Source organism: Zalophus californianus, chromosome 13, assembly GCF_009762305.2.
Source record: "Zalophus californianus isolate mZalCal1 chromosome 13, mZalCal1.pri.v2, whole genome shotgun sequence".
Classification (NCBI taxonomy): domain Eukaryota; kingdom Metazoa; phylum Chordata; class Mammalia; order Carnivora; family Otariidae; genus Zalophus; species Zalophus californianus.
In genome coordinates this window covers 1,884,056-1,894,471 of record NC_045607.1, presented here as the reverse complement: position 1 = coordinate 1,894,471, position 10,416 = coordinate 1,884,056, and positions in this window count along the sequence as shown.

Below are 10,416 nucleotides of genomic sequence, written 5' to 3'. Positions count from 1 at the left end.
GCGAGCTAGGCGGCAGGGGTTGGGGGTGGCGCCAGGGTCCGCGTCCGGGGGGACGGCGGGCTGGACGGTGGCTTCGGGAGGGCAGGTGAAGGGCACCAGGGGTCTCTTGACTCATTCTCAAAGCTGCGTGTGAGTCTACAGTTACCTCAAAATAAAAGGTTAAAAAGAGAGTGTGTGTCTTTCTTTCCAGGGCAGCCCAAAAATGCTAGCAGCAGCCCCCTCGCCACCTCCCCCTCCCCAGGCTCAGCCCCAGGCCCCGCCAGCATCACTGCCCCCTCGATTCCCGCCTGGGCTTGCCTCCGCCTCCCCCACGGCCCCTGAGAACAGGGACCAACCCCCCAGGTGTGCTCGGTAAATGTTTCGCCGGCTGCTGGGCAGCTCCGGGGTGGGCAGCCGGGCAGGGCGAGGAGGGGGCTCTCCTGGCCCCCTCGGCACCCCCAGTCTGAGGAGCAGCTGACCCTGCCCTCTCTCCACAGGGGAGCACGGCCGAAGACCTCCCCACAGCGCCCCCCCGCCGTCCCAGAAATCTCCAGGACGGACACATGGGCTGGACGGCCCTGGCTGGGGTCAGCAGCAGAGGACTGAAAGCCAGCCGCGGATCTCAAGGCGTGCACCCCACAGTCCCTACTCCCGGGGTGCCAGGGGGAACAGGGTCTGCTCATAACAGCTGAGTCAGGCTGCTGTAGGACCGGGGCTCAAGGTGCTCTGGGCCAGAGAGGGAGAGCTTCGTGCCCCTTCCAAAGGCACCAGACGCCAGACAGAGCGTGTTGGTCAGGACGGGCAGGGAGCTGGGCCGCACCCCGCACCCCCGCGGCCTGCCCGGCCTCCAGCTCCTGGTCCGGAACCTCAGTCCAGCCTGCTGGGCCGTGGCAAGGGACATGTGGGAAGCTGCCCCCTCGGCGGGGCCCGCGGGTACGGCATGTCGGCGTTTGGGGATCAGAACGGGGGCTTCGCAGGAGGGATGGTCAGGATTTAGCAGACAGCAGAGACCCCAGGCCCCCCGCTGTCTGAGCCAGGCTCTGGCGCTCAGCATGCTCCTGCAGCCCACCCAACCACAGAGACCCCCAGGTGGACGAGGCAGCAGAAGCAATGTCAGGGAAGCAGGGGGCAGGGCTCGGGGTCAGGGCAGGGGGCAGGGCTCGGGGTCAGGGAAGCAGGGGGCAGGGCTCAGTGGGGCGCCAGGGAACCGCCAAGAGACCATCATCACTGCTGGTGTTGGGGCAGCCGAGGTCCACCCTTGCGAGGGTGAGTGATTAGGACCTAAGTGGTGAGTCTGGCCTGATCAAAATTAAGCAAGCTTGTTGCAGGAGAGTAAATAGAAAAGTCACCCTGTCGCCCCTCAAACGCCAGTGTGATCCTAGCGGGAAAGTGCTTCTCAGTGTTTGCTGTGGTCCGAAATGCTCTTACTTCCAGCAGAAGGGGCATCAGTTAACCCCTGACAAGCCCTGCCCCCCTGCTACGGGGCCCCTGCCACATCTCTAGGGGACCGGCTGTCGTGCCCTCGGCCCGGGGGAGAGAGGCCAGGGACCCGGGGCAGGGCGCCAATGCCCCAGGACATGCCCCCCCCCCCCGCCCACGGTGGCGTGAATTCCCGCTGGACCCGACCGCGGCCCAGTGTGAGCGTGGGAAGCCCCAGGTCAGGCCAGCTCTGGAGTCCGCTCTCTGAGAACAGAGGGATCCGCCTGCATGACCCTGGCGGTGGGGGGACAGGAAAGGCTGCTGCCCCCTCCCCGCCCCCAGGGGCACAGGGTGGACAGAGGCTCCCGGGCATGTAGCTATCTTCTTTCATCTCTCATTGCCCCCCACCCTTCACTGGCTTTCCGGAAGACCGTGTCCTTCCCTCTTGGCCTTAGACAAGAGAAGCAAGAAGACGGTCCCCGTGTGGGTTTTATCCAGATCACTGACATGCATAATGCAGACCCGCTGCTTCAGTTCCTACTTCCCCAGAGGCCAGGAAGGGATGGGGCCCCTGGCAGAGGGACCGGCTCCCCGCTTGGGTGAGTCTGAGCGCAGAGGAGACGCCAAGCCAGGCTGGCTGCCCATCCAACACTCTGTCCTTGCCTTCCCAGACACCAAGCCCCTTCCTGGGGGGACTCCATGGTGCCCCGAAGCAGGAACCTGGAAATGGAGGCCAGCACACCAATGCCTGCCGTTGACTCACCCCTCCGCTGCTATGTCTGCATGTGGGACACTCTCCAGCAGGTGCTGGCTGGGAGGAAGAGGGCCAAGGAGGAAGGGCCTGGCCTCAGATTTCACAGGTCAAGACATGTATGTCCGGGAAAAAGTAGGTTTCGGAAAAAGTGACACCAAGGCAAGAGGCGGGCAAGGTCCCTAACCCCACATGCTGGGCAAAGAAGCGGCCAGTCCTGTTAACTGAATCAGGCAGGTGGCACTGGGTGCTCGTCTGGGGGACGGGGGAGGGCTGGGCAGGGACAGCTCACCCAAACAAAGGTCCCCGTCCTGCATCAACCAGGGTCACCCCAGGCCTGACACCATCCCTGCACCATGCAGGCAGACCCTCCCCTGCCTGTAGGGCCAGGATGGCTCGAGTGCACGTCCAGACCCTGTGGGGACCTGCAGCTCAGGCCAGGCCTCCCCGAGCTGCCACCGCAGCGGGAATACTGGTCTGTGACCTTCGCCTTGTGCGCACTCATCCGCCCTGTGCCTGCCTCGTGTGCTTGGTAAAGCCCTCTGGAACCTGGAATTTTTCAATTATCCCCAAGACCTGAGCCCGGAATCACATCCTCCACCAGAGAGCTATGGGCACGATGCTTGGCAGTCCGGAAAGAACGGGGCACGGCTGAGCATGGCGGGCAGGGACAGGAACAGAGGCCGGAGCACACGCTGGGCCATGGGGACCTGGGCTAGGGCGGCACGCACCCGGCCCGCTGCCTTGCCCTCCCTCTCACTCGTTCCTTGGGAGAGGTCTCTGCCACCTCACCCAGGACACCGGGGCTCACAGTGTAGACAGGGGTTGTGGGGGTCCCCCGTCTACAGAGAGTGGCCTGGGAGGGTCCAGGATAGGAGCCTTGCCCTTCCCAAGGTCACCCGCACTCGAATCTCTCCCACCGTTATAGGGTCTTGTTCCCTTAGCGTCCGCAGTTCTGGGTCGTGCCGCTTTGAGGCAGGAAGCGGTAGACCAGACGAAGGGTGGCGGGCAGCAGGGCGAGGTTTATTGAGCGCTGAAAGCTCCTGGAAAGGGAGGAGACCCAAGAGGGTCGCCGTTCTCACACTCGGGGGTCTTCAGAAGCTCTTTCCAGGAACCATCCTAAGCAGTCTGAGAGTGGCCCCCCGGGGACTGGCCGCTAAGGTATGCCCATCAGGGCTTTGATCGCGGCCCTGGCTACTAGCAGGTTATTGTTCAACTGCCTCAACCTGTGACACTGAACATTGTTTGACGGTTCATTGTTTTGTCTCGCGATGTTTTGCAGAAGTCACTCCCACAGAGGCTGCTAGACAGGATGCTCTTGTGGTCTGGTCTAAGCTGTCCCAGCTTCCTGTTTTCTTGTTGGGGACCCTGACCCCGACTCCCTCAGCACCCAGTTGACTCCTAACACCACCACCCCCCTGCTCTGCCCCTCTACCCGGGGAGACCGTGGGCCAGAGCCAGGCTCTGGCTGAAGCAGCGAGGACAGATTTCCCAGGCAGTAGCCCAGGGGGCGCACCGTGGCTGAACTCCCCGTCCAGAGGCGCCTGGGCCTTCGGGGTGGGAGTGAGACCAGGGGCAACGGGGCCCCGGCAGAGTCAGGGGGTTGGAGGTTTCCCGAAGGCGGGAGGTCGCGGTGCGTGTGACCAGGCCGTCTTGGGTTGCTGGCAGACGGGGCCCGCCTCGGGTGCTGGCTGGCGCTTGGTGGGGCTAGGGTCATCCCAGGAATGCAGGCTTCTCTGTTCTTGGCCATGGCTTCAAAGGCCAAGGTTGAGGCCTCGCCGAGAGAAAGCTCAGAGGAGGCGACTAGAGTCTGGCCCCACCCCCGTACTCCCAGCCCGGCCAGCAGCGCCTGCCAGGACAAAATCCAAAAGTGGGGACAGGACAGGCGTCCTGGGGAACACAGCACAGAAGCGGGAGGGTTAGGCCACAGCGGACTGGGTCCCTCATCTGGGGGTGAACGTGGTAGCCTAGTCACCCCAAGGCTCTCCGAGGCCCCCGTGCACATCCCGGGCAGTTCCGTGATTCTGGTTCTCCAGCGGCGCTCAACCCTGAATCGTGGAGAGCTCTGTGCCGCTTTTTCTTCCTATTACCCTCAGTATGAGATCAGGAGTCCTCTCCAGTGGGCAGAACACCATGTCACCGACCCCCAGTGGCCCCCAGGGGCTCATGCAGACACTGGTCTCCACCTCCCGTTGCGTTACATTTACAACTGGATCCCCCTGCTGCGTGCCCAAGCCTCAGGGAGGTGTCTGTGCTCCTGGTGCGCGGACCCATGGGCAGCAAGCGCTGCTGTGCGGCCCGCCACTCCTCCGCCGATGGCCCGCGCACGGCCAGTGCTCTGTGCCCCGCACCTGCTGTGGGAACGTCCGTGCTGGTGCACGCGGCTCTGGTTCACTCCGTGTCGCTCTGCGGCTTTCCTTGTTTCAGCTCCAATTCGCCACACTGGGAATGCCTGGGGGGGCTCCCTTGGTTGAGCGACCGACTCCTGATTTGGGCTCAGGTCGTGATCTCAGGGTCGTGAGATTGAGCCCCACACGCTCAGCATGGGGTCTGCTTGTCTCCCTCTGCCCCTCCCCCTCTAATAAATAAATAAATCTCTAAAATACTCTCTCTAATAAATAAATAAGTCTCTCTAATAAATAAATAAATCTCTAAAAAAAATACGCCACATTGGATGCGTCTGTCTTCCTGGTGGCGATGGTTTGGGGTGCCCCCACTGCACCAGGGTAAACAGTCCACTGCCGGCCCCAAGGGTGCGGCAGCCCTACACCGCCCGCAATGTCCAGATGACTCTGAGCGGCTCTGCCCTGCACACCCCAGGCACCGCCTCCCCCAACCCCCCGGTCGCTCAGGCCCAGTCCCTCAGGTGAGAAACCACAGCTCGTTGTCTGCATTCGCCCTGACGCCCAGCAGGTGGAAGGTGCGTCTGTGGGTTCTCTTCCTCCTCTGGGGGCCCCCCATTCAGATTCCTTGCCCCTTTCTCAGTCTGTGGGTTTTCTCCCTGCTGATTCTTAAGTCTCTATTTTGCACAGATCCGACTTTGCTCCCCTGGGCGGCAGGTCCCTCCTGGTCTGTGACCTGCCTCTTGTGCCTCCCCTTGTCCACGAAGCTTGTGTGCTCGGTGCTGCCTCCACCCTCCCTTCCCTCCTGGCACTTAGGGCAGGCAGCCTGGCATCCTGCAGGTGCGGGACACTGGACCAGACTCCGCCACCTCCCAGCTGTGTGGCCGTGGGCACGGCCCTTGGCCTCGCTATGCCTCAGTTTCCACAGCTGCAAACTGTGGATGAGGACCCCTGCACCATAAGGTCATCGTGACCAGGATCACACCAGCGACTCGAACGGCTGGTGGTTCTTGCGGCCGTCGGGATGCAGGGGGGCGGCCCAGGAGCTCTGCAGGCCATGTCTGCTGGGCCATCACGGCACTCTCAGCACTGCCAGGAGGCGGGCACACAAATGCCCCAACTGAACAATCGATTGCGGAGTCTCTGCTCTGAGCCAGGAGCGAATCCCCTGGTCCGCCCTCCCTCAAGGCCAGGGGACAGCCGGGGGCTGATGCTCCAAATCCGGGATAGGCAGAGTTGAGGCTGCCTACCAGGAGCTGGCCCCCTCCATGTTGTCCTTAAAGACTGACATTTCAAACCCAGCGTGCTGTCGGTGCCAGAAGCACCTAACAGGGCCGGGTTTGGACAGTGGGCCGAAGGGCAACCTTGGCCAGGCCTGCGGAGAGAGGCAGCCTCTGGGAGGCAGGGAAGGCCACGTTGTCAGGATCCCTGTCAGACCAGCTTGTAGGACCCTCGGCCCCTGAGACCCAGGCCCACCCGTGGCCTCTGCATCACTAGCTCCCCGAGCCCGACCTGCAACCACTGAATTCAGTTTTGTAAGGTGCGTGGAGCTCAGCATTCCAGAATGAATGTGGCATGCAGGGAGCTGGTGTCAGGGGACTCCAGGCTAGTGGGAAGAGTCCTGGGGTAGTGACCCTGCATGGCGGGGCCAGGGGTCAAGGTCATGACACAGGGAAAAGGGTGGGCAGATGCATCAGCCCCAGCCCCTCTACCTCACCCACAGACCTAAGTCCCCAGAGGCACGAATATGGCCTCCTTACCCTCCATTTCCCCAGCCCCAAGCCCATCACAGGCCCCGGAAGCTAATGCAAGAGGTTTGGTGAATGCGGGTGGGTGGTCTCACACATGGCATCACGGCCCCGCACCCCCAGCTTGGAGGGCCACCTCGAGGTTTCCAGGCTGAGGCCCGGCTGACGGGTGCAGCCAGAGCTGGGCCCAGAAGAGAAAGACAGACGAGGCACACAGGACAGCATGTGGGAGGGTCCCTCAAGTCGGGACCACCGACAGCACGTGGGGATGCAGGAGAGGAAGGAGGGCCGAGCTCAGGCCCCTGGGACGGGACCGCCCGTCAGCACACCGCAGGACGCCCCAGCGGCCGGCCACGCCCACGCTGAAATACGGTTTGTGGTCAGTCGGAAGCGGCGGTTTAACTGGGGTCCTGCATGGCCTTGGGCAGGGAAGACCATGGCGAGGGGCCCGGCAAGGGATGGGCCGGCTGGACACTCCCGCAGCCACCCTGTCCACACCCCCTCCCCCCAGCAGACTCCAGCCCAGGACACACACACGAGCCTGGAGCTGCCCTCGGCGCCCTTGCCTCCAGCCTGGGTGCAGGAAACGGAGCTCGGGGTCCCATGAGCGGCCACACGACAGGCCACACGGGCCTGGGGACTCAGACAGCGCCGCCACTGCACCTCGCTCCCTTCCGTCCTCAGACAAGCTGGTCCCTGCTCCTCTCAGGGGGCTTCTGCCCCTGGCAGCCAGGCCCCATGACACCTGAGCATCCTTCAAAGTCGCCGTGGCTACAGGCTCCTTCTGAGCAGCGTCACTGAGGCCACAATGGGTGGCTGTCCCCGGCAGGTGCTGGGACGTTGCCAGGAACGCTGGGGGAAGAGGGGCTCTCAGAAGACCAGCTCCCGGCTGCACTGGTCAGACCCCTCGGCCTGACACGAGGCTGTCCCTCATGACTGTCCTCCGACGGACTGAACCTGGGGGCATCCACCTCCTGGCAGGAGGAGGAAGGGGGGCAGGCTCGGGTGTTTGCGGGCCGGCAGTAGATTCCGGCCACCACAGCCCCACGTCCTGGGAGGCTGAGGGTCAGGGGCTCCCCGAGCTGTGGGGATGACAGGGGCCTGGCTCTCCCCTGCGCTGTCCTGGACATTAGTCCGTTCTATTCTTTCTCCAGAAGCCCCATGAGATGGACGTGGTGCTCGGAAAGTCAGAGCCCCATGCAGGGCTTGCCTGGGCCTCCCTGCTGGGAAGTGGCCACACTGGAGGTTCGTCTCTCATGGGACGTGATGCTGGGACCCGGGGCCAGGCTGATGGACCCAGCAGTGCCGAGCACTTGCCAGCCCCAAACGCGTGCTGATGCCGACAAGGCCCCTTCTGCTCGAGGCATCTGGAACGGAACTCCCAGGTTCCCCCAAACCCCAACCATCCAGTTGCTCAGGACAGTAGGTCAGCATCATCCTCTGGCCTCCTGCTCCCATACCCCTCCGCCAATCCCCCAGCAGGTCTCTGACTCCTCAAAACAGAACCCCACCTCTCACCACCTGCTCCGAGGCTCCCCCGTGCCGGCCAGCCCCTCCTCATGCCTGGATTCTCACAGGGCACCCCCGGCTGGTCACTCCGTGTGTCCTCTCCGCCCACTGGCTACAGCGTCCCTGTTAAGACGGGAGTCTGTGTCCTGCTTCCCGTAACGTGGGGCGGCGGCAATGGGACCAGCCCCACCACACACAGAGGTAATAACTAGTCTGGGTAAGACACCAACAACCATCTAAAGGCACGGGACAGGGACCATGTTGAAAGGAGAGAGAGTACTGGATGAGGTGCCACATAGCTCTTTTCCTTCTTTTCTTTTTTTTTTTTTTAACAGCTTTCTGTGTGAGCACAGGCCCCACTCAGCTGAGGCTGGGTGGCCAACACGCAGACACAAACTCCCAATCTTCTGGCTTGAAGAACCTGGGAACAAAGTTGGAGGCAGCCCGAGCCACAAGCACGGACAGGGGTGTCCCGGGAAGGAGGGTGAGCTCTGAACCCGCACTTGAGCCCCGGGCGCCTCTCTGCATGCCCGGGACAGACCGTGCAGCCAGCAGGCCTGGGAGGAAGGAAGGGACGTTTCTGTCGCAGCAAACACACTGCTCAAAGTCTGAATCCAGCCAAGGACACTGACGGCTGAAAACTCTCGAGAGGAGCAAGATAGGATCCAGAATCTAAATCACACCATTCACGGCGTCCCGGGTACAATCCCAAAGCAGCAAATACACAAAGGGCAAGCCCATGCTCAGAAAGCAGGTGCCGGAGCAACCAGACCAGACATTTAAGCAACTGTGGCAAAGATTCGTGTTCAAGGACATAAAGGAAAAATATGCTCCTAAGGAATGAAAACAAAGGACAGCTCAGAGAGAAGTAACAGCTCTAAGAGGAAACAAACAGAAATCCCAGAACTCACTGTACACACATCAGATTAGAAACTCCCTGGACGGTAGCGTGGAGACCTAAGAAGTCGGTGAACTTGAAGACAGAGCTGTAGAAACTGTCCAGTCTAAAAACCAGAGGAGAAAGATTGGGGGGGGCGGAATGAGCAGCATATCAGCAAATCTGTGTGACGATACTGAAGGCCTGATATTTCACTGGAGTTCCAAGGCAGAGAAGGGAAGGACGTGGGGGACACATTTAAAGAAATAATGGATGTAAAAACAAATCCCAAATTTGGCAAAAGATGGGAATTGGTCGATTCTAGAACCCCAGAACCCTCGGCAGAAGCAGCACAGAGAAAGTGCCCCCAGGTACACCTGCTAACAAACACCTGTCTCGCGTGACTCGTTGGGAACCCAAAACAATCGGGGAGCAGTGACGTCTCATCAGAAACAATGCGGGACACAGAACACGGCCCAGCACCAACAAAGGCTGGGAGAAAAAACAAACATAAAGCAGGACTCTACTCTGGTCCTTCGAGCATGAAGGCAAAGTGAGAGCTCACTGGGTCGTGTCCGCGCTCTGCTCCTGCCTCACTGCGGGGCCCCGGGGGAGCCCTCGGACCTCGCTCCTGCTGCCCTGTCCCGGCCCCAGGGCTCACTGCGCCCGCCCTGCCCTCCCCCTGCCCTCAACCCTCCCCCGCTTTGCTCCCCCCTCTGCTCACAGGTCACGTTCTCAGGTGGACTTGGCCTTTCAACACAGACCCAGAAAGGCTCCCCAACTTTGTGTCTTCCTTGTATAGTCCCCTCCATAGAATGCAGCATTTGTAACGCCCCCCCCCCCCCATCGCGTCCTGATGTGTCCGACCCCAAGCGGCAGGTGCAGGCCTCCGGTCGGCGGGGTTTCCTGCGGGCAAACACAGGCGCTCCGCAAATCTGGCCAAAACAAAGGAATGAGCACCTATAGTTTCTGGAATCTGTGAAGATTAAGAAAGCCAATAATTCCTTCTGATGTCTGCCTGCAAGGTTTTCACCACGGATGTGCACCAAGAGCGGAAGATCTTGCCACTGAGGAGGCGCGTGAGCTCAGGCTGGGCTCCCCTTCTGTGCACGGCGTGGCGCCCGTGGGGGGACCGAGAGAGCACCTTCTGGAGCCCTCAGCTCCGCGGGCGGCGCTGTGGACATGTGCAGAGCCGGGCCGGCTGTAACAAGCTCCCACGGACTGGGCGGCTGAGAAGCCCGTTCTCTCGCGGTTGTGGAGGCCAGAAGTCCCCCATCAAGACCAGTGGTGATGGTTCCTTTGGGCGGCTCTTTTGGAGGACCCACCCCAGGCGTCTCCCAGCCTCTGCAGATGCCGGCGATCCTGGGCTGGTCGACGCCTCCCTCCCCCCCACGCGCCTGTGTCCCGGGTCCCTCTTCCTGCACAGACACCTGGCGCGTTGCATTTACAGTCCACCCTACCCCAGCATGACCTCATCTTCATTACATCTGCAAAGGCCACATTCCCAAATAAGGTCACATTCTGAGATCCCGGGGGTTAGGACTTCCACGTATCTTTTGGGGGGACATTGTTTGACCCCCAGCAGCCCCCCAGACGGTCTGCACTCCTGACTCTATCACCTCCCAGCTGCCATCACTAGGGATGAACACGCAGCTCATGGCAATGTTGGGAGATCAGCGGTGACAGCCGTGGGGAGATGAGCCAAACCTGGGGGTCAGTGGTCACCATGGGATCCTGACCCTGGGAGAGGCAGGCCTGCTTCATCATGGGACCTTCTCAGCCCAGCTCTGG